This window comes from Crotalus tigris, unplaced genomic scaffold, assembly GCF_016545835.1.
Source record: "Crotalus tigris isolate CLP2741 ecotype Arizona unplaced genomic scaffold, ASM1654583v1 scf7180000017644.4837335, whole genome shotgun sequence".
NCBI classification, from domain to species: Eukaryota; Metazoa; Chordata; class Lepidosauria; order Squamata; family Viperidae; genus Crotalus; species Crotalus tigris.
Window position 1 is genome coordinate 2,619,112 of NW_024096536.1, and position 12,659 is coordinate 2,631,770.

Sequence of the window (12,659 nt, forward strand, 5' to 3'; positions counted from 1 at the left end):
AGTTTTTCCTTGATTTGGACCCAGAAAAGTCAGTGACTTTTGGTAAACTTGAATGACAGTCAGAGTATGAGAAACTTATAACTGCATGTACTAAAATATTATGGGCATTGTAGGAAAAAAGTTGTGTCAGTCCTTGATGGCAAAAAATCAGGAGTGTGGTAGCAGCCTTTTCAACTAACACATTTTATTACAAAGCATAAGCTCCTGTAAGTTGCAGCTCATCTCATCAGATGCACAGAGTGGTTAGAACAATATTTCTTTTATCACCAAGACCTGGCTGGGCCTGGAAAGAGGGATTGCTCTCTCAGAAATGTGCCCAGTTGATTATCGAGTATGGCACCAGTCTAGACTACAGGGCCAGGGAGGAGACACGGCTGTTGTCATCAGAGAAACTTTGGCAGCCTCCAGGGGCATGGGTCCACAAGTGCGTGGTTGTGAGACCCTTTTCCTTATGTTGGGCTTGAGGGATCAGTGGCAGCTTCCTTACCTGGGCTCACTACAGAATTGATAATGAGTTCCCCATGCTTATTGTTCTGTGGGCTTTCAGTCTTCCTTTCCTGGGGGGGGGGAAGGTAGGTCAGGATTTCATGGAAACCATGACTTCTATGGGCCTGTCCATGATCCGACTAGGAATAGTGGTCACATACCTGATTTGGTGTTCTTGTTAAAGCAGTGACAATGTACATGGAATTGGTGAACCTATCTTTGGTGCCCCTGTCATGGTCAGATTACAGGAGGAGCAGGTGGCAGTCATGGCCAGGAGGGCCTTTGCACAACTACAGGTTGTGCAACAGTTACACCTTTTCCTGGACCACCAATTCCTGCTCACATCTACCCACACCCTAGTCATCTCCCATTTTGATTATTGCAATGCTTTCTACATGGGGCTATCCTTGAAGTAACTGGAGGCGGCTTCCGGTTTTGCGTAGTTAGCGCGACAGCCGAGGGATCACGGGGCTCCATGCCCTACAGCTGATTTCTCTCTGTTTGGGGACCCTAAATAGGCCAAAATCCACCCCAAAGAGGTGGCAAAGAAGGAGGGAAGCCCCGCTGATCCTGGGGAGATGGCGGTTGATCCGGACATCCGGGGAAAGCTCTCCAGAAACCAACAGAAGAAAGGCTAGCATCATCCGTAAGTCTAGCCCAAGCTACAGGCAGCCAAAGCCAAAAAGCACTAAATTAAGTGATCGTAAACAGCTGATTGAACTGGGTAAGAATATTGATTCTCTCTTCTACTTGACTGATTTCCTGAAAAAAAAAAAAAGAAAAAAACCCAGAAATAAAAATCCTCCAAAAGTGAGAGGAATGTGTGTCTTTGCTCATCCTCCTCTAAATTTATCGGGAATAAAAATACACAGAAATAAAATTAATAGAAGATTTAAACTTGGAAAAGGTGAAATTGATAGAATTTATTAAAAGTTTCCCGGCAAAAGATTATTGATGAGATAAATGGCTTATTTGTTTTGAAAATTGAAAGATGGACTGGTCCTGACATCTAATGGTGGATGAAAATACTACCCTAAATATAAGGCCCAGGAAAAAAACTCGTTATTGTGACCTTCAAAGCTTTAACCAAACAAGGAACAGCTGTAATAAAAGAAAAGAAAACATTGTGGATTATCTCTATAAAATTTAGGGAAAAAAAATCTACTTTCCTGGACTATAAATATTTTTAAACTATAACTGTAAAGTGGTTGGCAGCATTTTTGGTCATTATGGGAGCATCAGAGGTCTGCAGAAAGAATATATTAAGAAAAAATAAATACTTTCCAAGAAGAAATAATGTATGTTATGTTACAACAAATACAAATGACATTAATTTCAAACCATGAGGAAATTAAAAATGAATTTAAAAATTTAAATGAATGCATTCTCAACTTAACATCAAAATCAATAAATGATCATAAAACAAAAAGACAGAGAGATCATGTAAAGCAGATAACTGAATATAAACTAGTGGAAATAAACTTTGAGATGGAATTTAATAATAGAAGGATTCAGATGGACAAACGCTTCCAGGAAATACTAGACACAGAAAAGACAATCAATACATCAAGAATTCAAGAATTTGAGAGAAAAAATGTGATGGGAGAAACTAAGAAAAGAAAGAAAAGGAATATTTTCACAAAAACACTTTAATTGACTTAGCTTTTGTACTGACAACAACATCTACAAAACCATGGAAAGATCTTGGGAAAAATGGCAAAAAAGGGCTAAAGAATTAAGAAATTAGATGATGGGATTCGTTTGATGGAATATTTAAAGATTAAACACTTGTTTGAATATGGTTAAAGAAATAAAATTTTGAATACAAATGAATCTCAGCTTAGGAGGGATAGGCTACTTAAGCAATACAGTATTTTTTGCCTATGATATGAGAAATATAAAAATGGGTGGGAAGATTTATATGAGGGAAATATATTAAATATTTAAATATAATGGATTTTGAAGATTTGAACATGTTTAAAAAAATGAAACATTGATTATTAAGGTATTTTAGTTTAAGAGGGATATTTTTTAGATAGTATATTATTTCTGTCCTTTCTTCTTTCTATTTCAAGATATGAAAAATGTAAGCGTTGGGATGGTTCATATCAGGAAAAAGATTTCAATATATAAGTGTAATTAACTAAGAAAATTTTAACAAGTAAAAATGCTTTCTTTTGAATATTGTGTGGAAAATAAATTTAAATGAGAACTCTAAAAACAGGATCTATGACAAGGTGATCTAGATGATTAATTAGAAATGAAGTTTGATAATGAAGTGGAGGATATTTGTAGACATTTAATTATTATTTTTCAAAAAAATTACCAAGAAATGTTCTAATTTAAGGTTGATAAAAGAGAACATTATTGGAAGAAGAGAAAATCAAGGAAAATTACTATGTGGAATATGGAACCATAAAAATTAAATGTTATTGATTATTTGTAAATACAAACCTAGACAACACATGTTTACCAAATAGTAATGGTAATATGTAAAAAAAAAACCCAATAAAATATATTTAAAAAAAGAAAAGTAACTGGAGGCTTCAATTGGTTCAAAATGAAGCAGACAGCTGGTTTTGCGGAGACCTAGATTTGCTGATATGTTAACTCTCTTGTGGGAATTGCATTGGCTACTGACTTGCTTCCAGGTCCAATTCAAGGTGCTGGTTGTTACTTTCAAAGCCCTTCATTGCTTGGCACCAGGATATTTGAAGGACTGTCTTTTCCTAATTAAACCCAACCCACCAGAACAGGGAGGTAGGGAATGCTATAGATCCACTCTCCTAAGCAAGAGAGAGAAGACAAGTTGAGAAGGCTGAGTTAGATGGACCAAACAAGTTGCACTATAGCTAAGCTGGATTGCTGCCTTAGGTTCTATGGAAGACATTGTCTCATAGCCTGTAGAAGATTGGTTTTCATAAGCCCTGGTCCTTGGATGAACCTATACTAGGGTCTACACATAAAACTTTATAAATAAAGCCATTTGAAATAGGAAAAAAAATTAAACCACATTTTTAATGGAAAGGACAAGCTGGTTTATTTTTTGCATTTCATTTGAAAGACATCTTATTCATTAAAGTCAGAAGAAAAGAAAAACAGCAAAGGTTGTCCTTTATCAGCTTTTCTTGAACTGCTGCAGCTTGCAAAACTCTAGCAGGCTGCACATAAATATTAATTATGCTTTCAGATCTGCAGAAAAATATCTTTAATACCATGAAGAGATTGTGATAACTTCCTTTCATTCAGGGGTTCACTGAAGCATTCAATTTGAGCACGCTAATCTAAACTTTTGCATGAAACTGAATTTACTGATTTGGTTTTGCTTGTTCTGCAAAACTAAAGGGGGTGGAGGAGCTAAACCAAGTTTCTAGTTTATATTAACAAACTACCTAGATTACAGTGTATATGAACATGTAACACACATAAAATGTCTAGGATAGGTTGAAAAGTAAGAAAGATATTAATATGCTGAACTTAGAACTATGTCATCAATTGCAAGAAAAAATAGAAAATTCTGGTCCCATCAGTCAATTTTACTAAGGCAAAAATCCCTTCCCCTTCCTGCCCATGGAATTGTATCAGACTACAATATGAAAACAAAAATTAACCTCAGCTGGCCTCATTACAAATACAGGAGATCTTTAGATGCCCTTAATCCATAACGAATTGAAGATTTCCCAAGCTATTTATTTCACTACTCCCATCTTATATCCTAGGTCAGAAAGCTTCTGAATCTGCATTTCTTAACAATCAGATTGTGAATCATTGCAGTTTCATATAGTTTGCATTCAGAATGCACACTTTTGGATCTACCGTCTGTTCCCTGTATGGGTTTATTTAACAGGAATATACCGTATATGCCGGCGTTATTAGGCGACCCGGCGTATAAGACGACCCCCGTCTTTATAGCCAGGCCGCATTCCTAGAACGTCGTCTTATACGCCAGAAACTACCAGTATTTCCGGCGTATAAGACGACTCGGCGTATAAGACGACCCCTGTCTTTGGCGCCGATTTCAGCGCTCACGGAAGTCGTCTTATACACCGGCATTTACGGTACTTCAGATTATATTTGTGAAGGCTTTCACAATCAGCATCAATCCAGTGCAATGTGGAGTGGTGAGCTTCTGGGCTAATCGGCCGCATTCTCTTTATCTGGTATCCTGACATTTTGCCAGGAACTGTGGCTGGCAACTGCTGAAGATTCTACATGGTGTTTTGTTAAGGGTTGTTTTATTTTAATGTCAGATAGAGGTGAAAACTAGGCTTTGTTAGCCTTCAGACTCTCTTCCTTACTAGATTGTTTATAAATATCAGTAGCCTCTTTATGGAGTCATTCCATTTAGAATCTTCAGCCGTTGCACTTGAAAAATAATAAACAGCAGTATGCTTCAAAGAAAGACCAGTTGAAAGAAAGGTTGAAGACTTCTCCTTCTGTTCTTACATGTAGCTCAGGACTCTGCCTGCTGCAGATTCTGGAGACTAGCAGAGAATTAAGGAGTTGAAGTGTGACGTCAAGCAGGCCAAAATAGAGGATTCTATTTATAGGTCTGTTCCAAATAGAATAGAAGCTGCACAAAGTGGCTGTTTGCTCACTTGTGCTTGCAGAATTTACTCTGTTTTTAATGGGGCAAGTAACTGTCTCACCAGTGGACCCCAGCTCACCCATTCTCAGCTTTCGCCCTAGATATCTTTTCTGAATGGCACACCTTCCTCTGTAAGGTATCCTTGGTACCAATATAGTTTCTTTATTGCAGCGGTTCTCAACCTATGGGTCGCGACCCCATTTGGGGTCGACCGACCATTTTTCGGGGGTTGCCAAAGACGGTGATCCGCCATTTTCTCCCCTCCGAGGGTGCCGCCGCGCATGTGCACCGCGCATGGGGGCGCCACCGCGCATGGGGGCGCCGCGCATGCGCACTGCGCATGCGCATAACGTTTGTGTGACGGGGGTCGCAGTCACACAAACGTTGAGAACCGCTGCTTTATTGCATAGTACAGGTACTCCAGAGTATTAGAAAGCACACTGTGTAGCTTCATACTACATTATTAATTTATAAAATGATGTCCTACAGTTCCAAAGCCTTAACCCTCAATTCCAAGTGTATGGAAGTCAGCAAGAAGGGAATGGCACTTTGCTTATGTTACAGGGCTTAAAACAAATTCTGAGGGGGAACTATTCTGGTTTACAGTCAGATTAGGATATGCACATAAACAGAAAAATACTTTCTGGGTTTTGATATTGTGTGTTCTTTCTGTTACCACAAACTCTGGCGACTTTTTTGAAACAAAGAAGGATGGCACTAGAAACAGTTCCTGTGCATCTATGATCCTTCACTCAAAATTACATAATTTTTGGGAAAGCAAAATGCCTCTAATACCACATTGCCATTGCTTATCTTAGTTAACAATTCTATCCTTTGAAGGACATCATCAAATGTCCTTTCAGAATTCTAATTTTGTGTTGGTGTTGATGGTTGTAAGTCATAATATTATCGAGTGGGAACTACAAGGATTATCTAGCTCTTCTCTCTGGAATATGAAGGAAAACTTTTAAACCATCCATGACAGGTGGCTGCCAGTCTTTTCTTAAAAATGTCCAGGAATAGAGAAACCACAACCTCTATAAGTTGACTGTTGTACTAAGATAGAAAAATATGGGTTAAATAGCATCACCACCAGATGGATTCATAATTAGCTAACCAACCACACAAAACACGTAGTCCTTACTGGAACTGCATCTACATGGAGGGAAGTATGCAGTGGAGTACCTTAAGGTTCTGTTTTAGGTCCAATAGTCTTTAATGTCTTCATAATTTATTTAGATGAGGGGATAGAAAGAGTTGGAGACAACACCAAGCTGGCGAGAATAGCCATCACTCCAGAAGATAGGCTCAAGATCCAGAAGGATATCAACAGACTTGTACATTGGGCGCTATCCAACAAAATGAAATTCAGTGGTGAGAAAAATAAGGTTTTACACTTAGGCAAAAAAAAAAAGAAAGAAAAAACCCAAATGCATAGGTATAGAAAAGGTAGTACCAGGCTCAACAACAGTGATTCTGAAAAATCTGTGAGTTCAGGTGGACAGTCACCTAAACTTGAACTAGCAGTGTGCTGCAGCCGCCAAAAAAACCCAACACAGTCCTAGGCTGCATCAACAGAGGGATACTGCTTTATAATGCCTTGGTAAAACCACACTTGGAATATTGCATCCAGTTTGGGTTGCCATAATATAAAAAATATGTTGAGACTCTGGAAAGAGTACAGAGAAGAGCAACAAAGATGATTAGGGGACTGCAGATTAAAACATATAACAAGTTGGAAGGGATTCTTGAGGTCTTCTAGTCCAACCCCCTGCTCAGGCAGGAAACTGTATAACCATTTCAGACAAATGGTTGTCCAACTTCCAGTATTGGAGCATTCACAACTTCTGGAGGCAGGTTGTTCCACTGATTAATTGTTTTAACTGTAATGAAATTTCTCCTTAGTTCTAGGTTGCTTCTCTCTTTGATTAGTTTCCATCTATTGCTTCTTGTCCTGCCTTCAGGTGCTTTGGAGAATAGCTTGACTCCCTCTTCTTTGTGGCAAACCCTGAGATATTGGAACACTGCTATCATGTCACCCCTCGTCCTTCTCTTCATTAGATTAGACATACCCAATTTCAGCAATCATTCCTTATATGTTTTAGCCTCCTAATCATCTTTGTTGCTCTTCTCTGTCCTCTTTCTAGAGACTCAACATCTTTTTTACATCATGGTGACAAAAACTGGATGCAGTATTTCAAGTATGGCCTTTTTAATTTGTGTTTCTAATCTTTTTTTAACGATACTGTTTTTGATAGGTTGGACTGTTTTTTTCTCTTTGTTGTAAAGACGGATGCAAAAAACAAGTAGTTCTGCTTTCTCCCTGTTGCTTGTCACCTTCTTGACACTTTCTCCCACTAATGGACCAATCATTTCCTTAACTTTTTTCTCCAAAGTGTTTGAAGGCAAGACAAAAAGCAGTGGATGGAAACTAATCAAGGAGAGATCTAACCTAGAAATGAGAAGTTTCCTGACAGAACAATCAAGCAGTGGAATGGCTTGCCTTCAGAAGTTGTGAGTGCTCCATCACTGGAGATTTTTAAGAAGACATTGGACAGCCATTTCTTTGAAATGGAATAGGATCTCCTGCTTGAGCAGGGGATTGGACTAGAAGACCTCCAAGATTCCTTCCAACTCTGTTATTCTGAATCCGGTTAATACTTAGATGGAAAAACCACAAGATATTCCAAAGCTTGACTGGCATTTCAAGTCATCTTTCATTTTTATCATAGTTTGTTGAGTATGCTATGTTTGATATACAAGTTAAAAATCAAAAGAATAAATTACAATGACTACATTCTAACATGTGTAAACCCAATCAAGACTTGAAAAGGTCTTCTGTCCAGTCACCACCTATTTTCCTCATAAAGAAAAAAAACTCTGTAGTTGGCTGACAAATGAAGGGAGCATCTTATGGAGGAGACAGGAAACTACTATTGTCCTCTGGATTACAAGTAAGAAGTACAAGATAAACATAATTTGGAGAATAAATGACTTAAAAACATTTTCCCAAGCATTTTAACCAAAGCCTGTGTATCCCAATATTTGTTTTGTACTATATATCATAATGCTTCCTTATTTTTTATCTGCACAATTTCCTTTCTGCAAGACATATATTTGTGATAATATAAATATTTGGGATCATTAGGCTTAAGGCTATTCTTCTACAATTGGCTAAATATCAAAATCCAGCAGTAACTTGGTATCTGTCCCATAAAACAATGATCTAAGCCAGTGTTTCTCAACCTTGACAATTTTAAGGCATGTGGACTTCAACTCCCAGAATTCTGGGAATTGAAGTCCACATGCTTTAAAATTGTCAAGGTTGAGAAACACTGATCTAAGCACAATTCACTATTTGCATTTGGTAAGATTAACTTAGATATTTGGCTAGGCAACTAAATCAAATGTTTACGGCTGAAAACATACTTAGTAAAAATATTATCTGCTGGACTTAGGCTACCTCTGCTTAGTGGAGTGAAGTCATGGTGGGTGAGATCATGCATAGGTATAATCAGTACTTTTTTTGTAAAAAAAAAAAAAGAAAGAAAGAAAAAAGGTGCTGGAACTCACACACATTATACAACCCGCCTTACCTACCCTACAAGGTTCCATCCAAAAAAGGTGCCGGAACTCCATTCTGGGCGTTCTATGACAAAAAAAGCCCTGGGTATAGTATCAAAGAGATATTCTTTTCCTTCCTTTCATTTCAATGTGCACATAACTAAGGATTTATATATCTATATGTGTAAGCTTAAATATATCTATGTTGAGACATTACTATCTTATATTCAGATATTATTGAATTTATATTGTTTGGATAAGCTCATTTTGCACAATGGTTTATTATGAAAAATGTAAGTCACAGATGGGAGCACCTTTAAGATATACAGGAAAGCATAGATAGTAAGCTTAAGAAATCCATGATGCAGATAACATGCTGTTATAAATTGTACTGAGCTGCATCAATCTGTCCCCATTTGATTACACTACTGAACAGGCAACGGAGACCAATGGTTTTGCTTCTTAAGACTGCCACTATTGACAATATGTATATCTAACATCATGTAAATTTTTTCATCTTCAGTGATTTAAGGCCTTCTGCTTCAAAACTATAATAATGACCAAGTTTAACAAAGCTATCTGCTGAAATTATTCTGAAATGCTCTCTATTCCCAAAACAACCATATGCATATGTGCAAACCCCCCCCCCCAACTACCCATTGAGCCAGCCCAGAACTGGTGATGCTACACTCCCATGTTCAAAACTAAAAAGATCAAAACAAAACCTGTTTTAACTGTGTTACATCAATAGTGTAATTAGATGCAAAGTTTCCATATGTGTTCAGTTTCTCTTCATCCATAACTCTGAAATACTATAGAACAAATTATTTTAGCCAAAGAATACAATAGTCTGATCCTTTTAAAATCAGTGACCTCTGCAGATGAAAAACCAGCATTTTTAGTACTAATACACTAAGTAATCCTAGACCTATAATTAATTATATATGCATTATAAATTGTTCTGGGTTTTTTTGGTTAGAACTGTAATATTATACAGTTATTACATTCCTATATTATTATAGTAATGTGGAAAAGACAACTAAAAACATTTTTAATCATTGAATTTTTGAGGCATGCCTTTTAATGAGGTGGGGAGAGAATAGCATTCCTGCAAGTCTGCTGATGAAAGGTCAAGATGAGCATGATCCATTTATTATGTATGCTGGAACACAGCTGAAAAAATAGAACACACAAAAGTACTACACAATGATTTCAGCCTCACTTTTGGTTCATAGTTTTCTCATTTGTTTTTGTGAGTAAACCTGCATTGTAAAAAATATTGATGAATGAAATAGTAGGAGCAGAACTTTTAAGTGACTGATGCAGGCCAGCCACCTTATTATGAAGGGCAGCAAAAAAAGAGCAATTAAATATTTCAACCTGCAGCCCTGTTGACTAATACTCTCCACACCATTCTACTCTGTATCCAGTGTAGCAGCAAAGTCCATCCACAAAGATTAAGTGATACATCTTTTGGAAGCTATTTCTGCTTTCAGGTATGTTCTATATGATGTTTTAGAAAGCAAGAGACTGTGATCTTCTGGTATGACTCTCAAGTGATTGTCAGTAGATTGGTAAGGGCTACAGCTTAATATTCTTCTACCTAAAGTAGCTTGCAGAAATAAAAACCTGAGTAATCAGATGTGAAATTGTATGCAGAAGGGCTGAGAGCTCAGCTCAGTTTCCTCAAGATAAGTGCCTAATTCAGAAAGTGCAGACAAAACATTTCTTTAATACTAAGTTCATCAGTCTCACACACCTTACTGACTGGGCTTGCACAGCATATTACGCTAAAACCTTTTATTATCTCTTGTTTAGTATGTTACACAAGGTTGGTCAGTACAATAAGTTAATGGGTCAGTGTGTTTTGTGGTAAGGATTATGTGAGTTTAAGTGGAAAGCCCTGTTAGTGTATGGCAACCCAACACATTTTATTAAAAGGAATAAGGTTATATGAATTGTAGTTGTGGCTTAACATGTATATGCTTTTTAGTAAAATATGTTGATCTGAAAAAGTCCTATCAGACTCCTTAAGCTTTTATAAATCATGGTTTATTGCTTAGCACTCTATGTAGTGTAGACATTGGAGAGATGCTAATTCAGATATGGGTGACAGAGCCCAATACCTAGTTATGTATTTAAGCAAAATAGTAATAAAGAATTTCCTTGGACAATTCCTGAAAACAAATGTTTACATTCTGAAGGACATCATTACTTGCAGTGCTAGTGATGCAGCACTGGAAAAATTGATGTGCTGGAGTCCGATATAGCAAGAGCATTACTTTGTAATATAGAGCCAAACATATATTCAGAAGATAGTTTGAAAGCTAGGACTGGAAAAAACTGAAACTTGATGGTAGAGGAATTGCTCTGTCTTCCCTTATTCTTAAAGTGTAGTCGGTTATGGTGTTTTTTTTTGCTAAGATTCAAAAAAGCCACCCCTAATTTTACGCAGTAAGCAAATCCTTTTTTCTCCCCGGTTTGGTTTAAGTGGTGGTGGTAGAGTTTTAGCATAGGGGAGAAAACATGCCCAGAGTCAGGTATGAGAGAGTTAATCTAGAGAGAATATACAATGAAGAAAACCCAGAAACTCAAACTCTGAACAGCCATTTGAAGTAGACAGCTTAGAGGGACTTTAAAAAGGCAGCTTGTTTTGCTTTTATTCCCTTCACTCCCGATTGGTTTCTGCCATGTTAGGACCAAAACCAGCCACCCCACACCTGGAATGTAGATTGGATGGAGTTAGGAGAAATATGAATCTAGATGAGACTTGTATAAACTGCTCTGTGTCCTTGGGACTATTTTATTTATTTACGTATACCTATGTGTGTATGTGTGCATACACATGCAACAGCATACTGTGTGGGAGAGATTGCTGTAGAAAATGATTTCAATATAAAAAGCAAGCCTGGATGTTAAGGATTTTTCTTTCTTGCTGGGGAAGCTTTCTAATACCTCTTTCTTTAAAGTTGCAAGTGGGAAGAGTTTTTTCCCAAGTAGAACCAAAAAAAAAAAAAGGAGAAAAGGACCAGAGCCAGTTCTCCAATTTTTTCATTCTTTAACTTGTGAACAATGGTTAGTAGAGCTAAGACAGAAGAAAATGAGCTACACCTTAGAGAAGAAAGTTACAGAATGTGGATACTGCAGAGAGATCAGAATGTCAACTCAATCTCTGCTCCCCACGAAAGGTATAAAGTCCGGCAATAATTCCATAAAAGCATAGAAGCCAGAAACCTACTTGTCCAATTACGAACAATGTGAGGGATTTGACATTTGTTTCCCTATGTGGGAAATGCAACCTCTGCTAAACCTGTTAATTAAAAATTGAAATTGACATCTTCAGCAGTCCACCCATTTCAATTATCCGATATTTTTACAGGCTAAATGCTGCCACATCAATCACCTTCCTTTTTTGATTGACAAAGGTTATTGCTATCCTGAGATACAATGACATTGACTTAATTATATCTATTCCAGTAGCAATCTTTTAAAGTCCTTACTAAGAGCATCCACTGGAATTGATGTCTATACCTTCCATAACCAGTCTTAGGAGAAAGGAATTTCCAGAGCACATTAGAATGCATTTGTGGAGATAATTCAGAAATCACAACTGGTCGAGAGCCAGATTGCTGGTGGGACAATCCTGCCAAATTTCCAGGCTTAATTTAAAATGTGGGTTATTACTTACAAAGTTCCAGATTATGTAGCATCAGGCTACACCAGGCATCGCTTTGCTGTAGCTGACTCTGCCCAGTCCAGCATCTCCTGCTTAGAGTCCTACCACCCACAGAAATATACCGGCCTTTCCTCTAGCTACCTCCAAGCTTTTCCTGGCCATATGTAGCACCCTCTTACCTTTTGTTTGCAATATTAACATATTGTTCCCTCATGTATTTGGCTCTGGCTGTTTGAATGTGGGCCTTTTAATTTTATTTTAAAGTTAAATTTTATTTTCTTCTATTATTGTTGTATGGCCATAATTTTTTGTTTGGGACAGTTTACACACACAGTAAACATATCT